Raw genomic sequence first — 7,808 nt, 5'->3', positions numbered from 1 at the left:
CTTAGCTTAGTCATCCAACGACCTCGGTGCAAATTTTAGGACTAAAAATAATATTGTGAGGTGTGAGGTGTTCAGAATAGACTGGAAATGAGTGGAAATTATGGTTATTGAGGTTAATAATACTATGGGATCAAAATGACCCCCAAATTCTATGATTGAAGTGGTTTTTGAGGGGTTTTTGTAAAAAAACACCCGATTCCAAAACACACCCGAATCCGACAAAAAATTTTCAGGGAGGTTTTGCCAAAACGCGTCCGAATCCAAAACACGGTCGCGGAACCGAATCCAAAACCAAAACACAAAACCCGAAAAATGTCCGGTGCACATCACTAACAGAAACAAAATAACCCACCCAAATCTAACTCTCTCGCTCTACGATCAACTCTGAATTACCCCCTGTGGCCCTTGAGTCCCCTAAGGGTGGAGGTAACCCGGCTGGATCTGTTCCCAGATCTAAAAAACGTGGTCCGCTTCATGGATTATCTGATTGATCAGTATTCGAGGTGGACATAGATGTGCCAAATTTTCTTGGAAATGATTGTCTATGGCGTCTAAATTGTCGGATAGGTCTATCACTTGTTATTTCCCAATAGCCAATGGTATACCGTATAATTTTGGTAGTCTGCGATTACTGTTGCAAATTTCTTCCTTTTAAAGGACCTCAATTCCCTCCGATAAGCATTGGTCTGTGCTTGTAGTCTCTCTATCCAATTGGAGCTTTTGTCATCACGAAGTGTGTGTGTGTGTGTGTGTGTGTGTGTGTGTGTGTGTGTGTGTGTGTGTATGGGGATAGGTATGATATCCCAGCTGTTGGGATCCCTGAGGTGAGGAGACCGATGCTGGGATCCCAACAGCCAGGCTCACTGCGCTCGCCATGCTTCGGGTCCGGTGGCGACCTGAGGTCGTCTCAGGGTTATATTCCACCTTGGGTGGTGTCGTGGACAACCACCCAAGTGGGGATTCCGACCACCGGTATTTCACCGGGTGTTGGTATTCTGGCACCAGTATTCTGAGAGCCAGGATCCCAACAGCCAGTAAATTGACTGCCTCATATATATATATGTATATATATATATATATATATATATATATATATAATAGGGGTAGTATGGAGAGCGCTCAAATGAAATTCTCTTTATCGTGTCTCTATGATCTTCCTGCAATTTTTGGATCAGTCACGGAGAGATGTATTGTCTGAAAGAAACCCTTTCACCAAAGAATCACCCAAAGCAATGGCGTCACTCGTTGATCCATAATTTTCAAATATTTATTAAAAAACTTTTAACATCTTTAAAAGTATTGTTGTATGTCTCTTACATTAGTCTTAACAGTCGTGGGAATGATCTTAGTGGGACTTGCTGCCCACCCCAGCCGGGGAGGAGCTCCTAGGCAGCCTGTCCACCCACTATGTTAAAGACAATCAACCAACGCATTTCGTCTATACAGACTTCCTCAGGGGTGTCTTAAAAATAAATAAATAACATACACAATAAAAAATACTTAAATAATTTCATATACAACAAGTTATCAAATTTACAGAGTGACCTAATAAGGGCGTTGATGGAAAAGCTTTATTCTATGGGTAATTGGAAATGTATTAGTCATAGACTAAATGTCAGATATTTGTTTAAATGACCTATACATTTAATCATCTCAGCTGCTGTTTGCAGTTTTACTTTTCTATAGTTCCATAAACTTATATACACACAAAATTTTCTAATTGTGCAAAAATAAGGTTTACGGGTTTTTGTACATTCTTATACTAACATTGGTCAATTGTGCCATCATATTGAAACTTACTTTGACATGTAAGAGCGATGTCCTAACCTTGTATTTGTAAAATTGGAACTATGTCCTAAAAAACACACCTCTGTGGACACTGGATTAGTAATTAGTCCTAATTCATTCCTAACTCATATATAAATAAATAAATGAATAAATAAATAACACCCTTTTGTTTTATATACTTACAAACTCTAAATATTAGTTCCTCTGATTGATAAGAAAGATCCAAATAAAGGACTCCCAATTTCCTTATAAATACCGTGCAGAAAACTCCAGAAAGTTCTTTCCTTGCTCTAAAAATAAACATCAAATATTTTTAGCCTAATAGAGATAATAGATGTCCCTCTTAAATACAATACTTATAGTGATAAGTGCCCATTTTAAACAGATCCTGTGCATAAATGACTACTTACTTTTAGCTGTGTGCATATGCTAGTGTCCTCAGTGCTGTCTTTGCTCTGAATGATCACCAAGAGCATTCCCTTGGACTTTAATCCCCCTGATTGTTACATCACTTCCTATGGACTAGCTAATTGATTGCTTTTATAATCACTCTTTTTACTAGGTGACTATTGATCTTAACTTGACAAATACCTGAAATTATAATATTAGCTATTTTCTTCTTTTATAAAGTCCTCTTATTGTCTGTTAACAAAAATATCTATTGTAAATGTAACCCTTAATTCAGCTTAATTGATAATATAATTGATTGCAGGAGCGACCGTTACTTCCTATATGTGTGCCAAGCCTCTCTTTCATATGCTCTTACTGATTGCAGGAGCGACCTTTACTTCCTATATGTGTGCCAAGTAGTGATGAGCGGGTTCGGTTCCTCGGAAACCGAACCCCCCCGAACTTCACCCATTTTATACGGGTCCGAGGCATACTCGGATTCTCCCGTATGGCTCGGTTAATCCAAGCGCGCCCGAACGTCATCATCCCGCAGTCGGATTCTTGCGAGATTCGGATTCTATATAAGCAGCCGCGCGTCGCCGCCATTTTCACTCGTGCATTGGAAATGTTAGGGAGAGGACGTGGCTGGCGTCCTCTCTGTTTATTAATAATATTTGTGCTGCTTATTGCTTAATTGTGGGGACTGGGGAGCAGCTGTATTATATAGGAGGAGTACAGTGCAGAGTTTTGCTGACCAGTGACCACCACTATACGTTGTCTGCCTGAAAAACACTCCATATCTGTGCTCAGTGTGCTGCATATATCCATGCTCACACTGCTTAATTGTGGGGACTGGGGAGCAGCTGTATTATATAGGAGGAGTACAGTGCAGAGTTTTGCTGACCAGTGACCATCAGTATACGTTGTCTGCTTGAAAAACACTCCATATCTGTGCTCAGTGTGCTGCATATATCTGTACTCACACTGCTTAATTGTGGGGACTGGGGAGCAGCTGTATTATATAGGAGGAGTACAGTGCAGAGTTTTGCTGACCAGTGACCACCAGTATACGTTGTCTGCCTGAAAAACACTCCATATCTGTGCTCAGTGTGCTGCATATATCTGTGCTCACACTGCTTAATTGTGGGTACTGGGGAGCAGCTGTATTATATAGGAGGAGTACAGTGCAGAGTTTTGCTGACCAGTGACCACCAGTATACGTTGTCTGCCTGAAAAACACTCCATATCTGTGCTCAGTGTGCTGCATATATCTGTGCTCACACTGCTTAATTGTGGGGACTGGGGAGCAGCTGTATTATATAGGAGGAGTACAGTGCAGAGTTTTGCTGACCAGTGACCACCAGTATACATTGTCTGCCTGAAAAACACTCCATATCTGTGCTCAGTGTGCTGCATATATCTGTGCTCACACTGCCTAATTGTGGGGACTGGGGAGCAGCTGTATTATATAGGAGGAGTACAGTGCAGAGTTTTGCTGACCAGTGACCACCAGTATATATAGCAGTACGGTACGGAAGGCCACTGCTCTACCTACCTCTGTGTTGTCAAGTATACTATCCATACATACCTGTGGTGCATTTCAGTTGTGCGCAGTATATATAGTAGTAGGCCATTGCTATTGATACTGGCATATAATTCCACACATTAAAAAATGGAGAACAAAAATGTGGAGGTTAAAATAGGGAAAGATCAAGATCCACTTCCACCTCGTGCTGAAGCTGCTGCCACTAGTCATGGCCGAGATGATGAAATGCCATCAACGTCATCTGCCAAGGCCGATGCCCAATGTCATAGTAGAGTGCATGTAAAATCCAAAAAACAAAAGTTCAGTAAAATGACCCAAAAATCTAAATTGAAAGCGTCTGATGAGAAGCGTAAACTTGCCAATATGCCATTTACGACACGGAGTGGCAAGAAACGGCTGAGGCCCTGGCCTATGTTCATGGCTAGTGGTTCAGATTCACATGAGGATGGAAGCACTCATCCTCTCGCTAGAAAAATGAAAAGACTTAAGCTTGCAAAAGCACAGCACAGAACTGTTCGTTCTCCTAATTCACAAATCCCCAAGGAGAGTCCAATTGTGTCGGTTGCGATGCCTGACCTTCCCAACACTGGACGGGAAGAGCTTGCGCCTTCCACCATTTGCACGCCCCCTGCAAGTGCTGGAAGGAGCACCCGCAGTCCTGTTCCTGATAGTCAAATTGAAGATGTCACTGTTGAAGTACACCAGGATGAGGATATGGGTGTTGCTGGCGCTGGGGAGGAAATTGACAAGGAGGATTCTGATGGTGAGGTGGTTTGTTTAAGTCAGGCACCCGGGGAGACACCTGTTGTCCATGGGACGAATATGGCCATTGACATGCCTGGTCAAAATACAAAAAAAATCACCTCTTCGGTGTGGAATTATTTCAACACAAATGCGGACAACAGGTGTCAAGCCGTGTGTTGCCTTTGTCAAGCTGTAATAAGTAGGGGTAAGGACGTTAACCACCTAGGAACATCCTCCCTTATACGTCACCTGGACAGCATTCATCAGAAGTCAGTGACAAGTTAAAAAACTTTGGATGACAGTGGAAGCAGTCCACTGACCAATAAATCCCTTCCTCTTGTAACCAAGCTCCTGCAAACCACACCACCAACTCCCTCAGTGTCAATTTCCACCTTACACAGGAAAGCTAATAGTCTTGCAGGCCATGTCACTGGCAAGTCTGACGAGTCCTCTCCTGCCTGGGATTCCTCTGATGCATCCTTGAGTGTAACGCCTACTGCTGCTGGCGCTGCTGTTGTTGCTGCTGGGAGTCGATCGGCATCCCAGAGGGGAAGTCGGAAGACCACTTGTACTACTTCCAGTAAGCAATTGACTGTCCAACAGTCCTTTGCGAGGAAGATGAAATATCACAGCAGTCATCCTGCTGCAAAGCGGATAACTCAGGTCTTGTCAGCCTGGGTGGTGAGAAACGTGGTTCCGGTATCCACCGTTAATTCAGAGGCAACTAGAGACTTGATTGAGGTACTGTGTCCCCGGTACCAAATACCATCTAGGTTCCATTTCTCTAGGCAGGCGATACCGAAAATGTACACAGACCTCAGAAAAAGAGTCACCAGTGTCCTAAAAAATGCAGTTGTACCCAATGTCCACTTAACCACGGACATGTGGACAAGTGGAGCAGGGCAGACTCAGGACTATATGACTGTGACAGCCCACTAGGTAGATGTATTGCCTCCCACAGCAAGAACAGCAGCGGCGGCACCAGTAGCAGCATCTCGCAAACGCCAACTCGTTCCTAGACAGGCTACGCTTTGTATCACCGCTTTCCAGAAGAGGCACACAGCTGACAACCTCTTACGGAAACTGAGGAAGATCATCGCAGAATGGCATACCCCAATTGGACTCTCCTGGGGATTTGTGACATCGGACAATGCCACCAATATTGTGCGTGCATTACATCTGGGCAAATTCCAGCACGTCCCATGTTTTGCACATACATTGAATTTGGTGGTGCAGAATTATTTAAAAAACGACAGGGGTGTGCAAGAGATGCTGTCGGTGGCCCGAAGAATTGCGGGCCACTTTCGGCATTCAGCCACCACGTGCCGAAGACTGGAGCACCTCCAAACAGTCCTGAACCTGCCCTGCCATCATCTGAAGCAAGAGGTGGTAACGAGGTGGAATTCAACCCTCTGTATGCTTCAGAGGATGGAGGAGCAGCAACAGGCCATTCAAGCCTATACATCTGCCCACGATATAGGCAAAGGAGGGGGAATGCACCTGACTCAAGCGCAGTGGAGAATGATTTCAACGTTGTGCAAGGTTCTGCAACCCTTTGAACTTGCCACACGTGAAGTCAGTTCAGACACTGCCAGCCTGAGTCAGGTCATTCCCCTCATCAGGCTTTTGCAGAAGAAGCTGGAGACATTGAAGGAGGAGCTAAAACAGAGCGATTCCGCTAGGCATGTGGGACTTGTGGATGGAGCCCATAATTCGCTTAACCAGGATTCACGGGTGGTCAATCTGTTGAAATCAGAGCACTACATTTTGGCCACCGTGCTCGATCCTAGATTTAAAACCTACGTTGTATCTCTCTTTCCGGCAGACACAAGTCTGCAGAGGTTCAAAGACCTGCTGGTGAGAAAATTGTCAAGTCAAGAGGAACGTGACCCGTCAACAGCTCCTCCTTCACATTCTCCCGCTGGAGATGGGGGTGCGAGGAAACTGGGGGTGCGAGGAAAAGGCTAAGAATTCCGAGCCCACCCGCTGGCGGTGATGCAGAGCAGTCTGGAGCGAGTGCTGACATCTGGTCCGGACTGAAGGACCTGCCAACGATTACTGACATGTCGTCTACTGTCACTGCATATGATTCTGTCACCATTGAAAGAATGGTGGAGGATTATATGAGTGACCGCATCCAAGTAGGCACGTCAGACAGTCCGTACGTATACTGGCAGGAAAAAGAGGCAATTTGGAGGCCCTTGCACAAACTGGCTTTATTTTACCTAAGTTGCCCCCCTCCAGTGTGTACTCCGAAAGAGTGTTTAGTGCAGCCGCTCACCTTGTCAGCAATCGGCGTACGAGGTTACTTCCAGAAAATGTGGAGAAGATGATGTTCATCAAAATGAATTATAATCAATTCCTCCATGGAGACATTCACCAGCAATTGCCTCCAGAAAGTACACAGGGACCTGAGATGGTGGATTCCAGTGGGGACGAATTAATAATCTGTGAGGAGGGGGATGTACACAGTGAAAGGGGTGAGGAATCGGAAGATGATGATGAGGTGGACATCTTGCCTCTGTATAGCCAGTTTGTGCAAGGAGAGATTGATTGCTTCTTTTTTGGTGGGGGCCCAAACCAACCAGTCATTTCAGTCACAGTCGTGTGGCAGACCCTGTCGCTGAAATGATGGGTTCGTTAAAGTGTGCATGTCCTGTTTATACAACATAAGGGTTGGTGGGAGGGCCCAAGGACAATTCCATCTTGCACCTCTTTTTTCTTTCATTTTTCTTTGCATCATGTGCTGTTTGGGGACAATTTTTTTGAAGTGCCATCCTGCCTGACACTGCAGTGCCACTCCTAGATGGGCCAGGTGTTTGTGTCGGCCACTTGTGTCGCTTAGCTTAGTCATCCAGAGACCTCGGTGCAAATTTTAGGACTAAAAATAATATTGTGAGGTGTTCAGAATAGACTGAAAATGAGTGGAAATTATGGTTATTGAGTTTAATAATACTATGGGATCAAAATGACCCCCAAATTCTATGATTTAAGCTGTTTTTGAGGGTTTTTTGTAAAAAAACACCTGAATCCAAAACACACCCGAATCCGACAAAAAATTTTCAGGGAGGTTTTGCCAAAACACGTCCGAATCCAAAACACGGCCGCGGACCCGAATCTAAAACCAAAACACAAAACCCGAAAAATTTCCGGTGCACATCACTAGTGCCAAGCCTCTCTTTCATATGCTCTTACTGAGCATGCTTCCCCAGCCGTGGAGCGCATTTAACACTTTGCACGTGATGCGCGCGCACACATGTCATTATGGATGCGTCGCGCAGCGCGATCACGTGACGCGCTACTCGTAGGAACCTCCTATTAGCGCGTTCAACCCAGCCAA

General features: G+C 44.7%; 1 long non-coding RNA gene across 1 annotated transcript; it reads right to left on the bottom strand.

Annotated features, from left to right (window-relative positions):
* Positions 1-1,315: 1,315 nt before the first annotated feature.
* Positions 1,316-2,240, bottom strand: LOC134911624 (uncharacterized). Its single transcript, XR_010176718.1, has 3 exons — positions 2,199-2,240; positions 1,972-2,078; positions 1,316-1,462 (listed from the first exon to the last, which is right to left on the bottom strand). It is a non-coding gene; the product is annotated as an uncharacterized LOC134911624 (long non-coding RNA).
* Between the last annotated feature and the right edge of the window lie 5,568 nt (positions 2,241-7,808).

The sequence above is a fragment of the Pseudophryne corroboree genome, chromosome 4 (assembly GCF_028390025.1).
Source record: "Pseudophryne corroboree isolate aPseCor3 chromosome 4, aPseCor3.hap2, whole genome shotgun sequence".
Classification (NCBI taxonomy): domain Eukaryota; kingdom Metazoa; phylum Chordata; class Amphibia; order Anura; family Myobatrachidae; genus Pseudophryne; species Pseudophryne corroboree.
The sequence above is the reverse complement of the archived record's forward strand: the minus strand, read 5'-3'. Positions and strand labels throughout refer to the sequence as shown.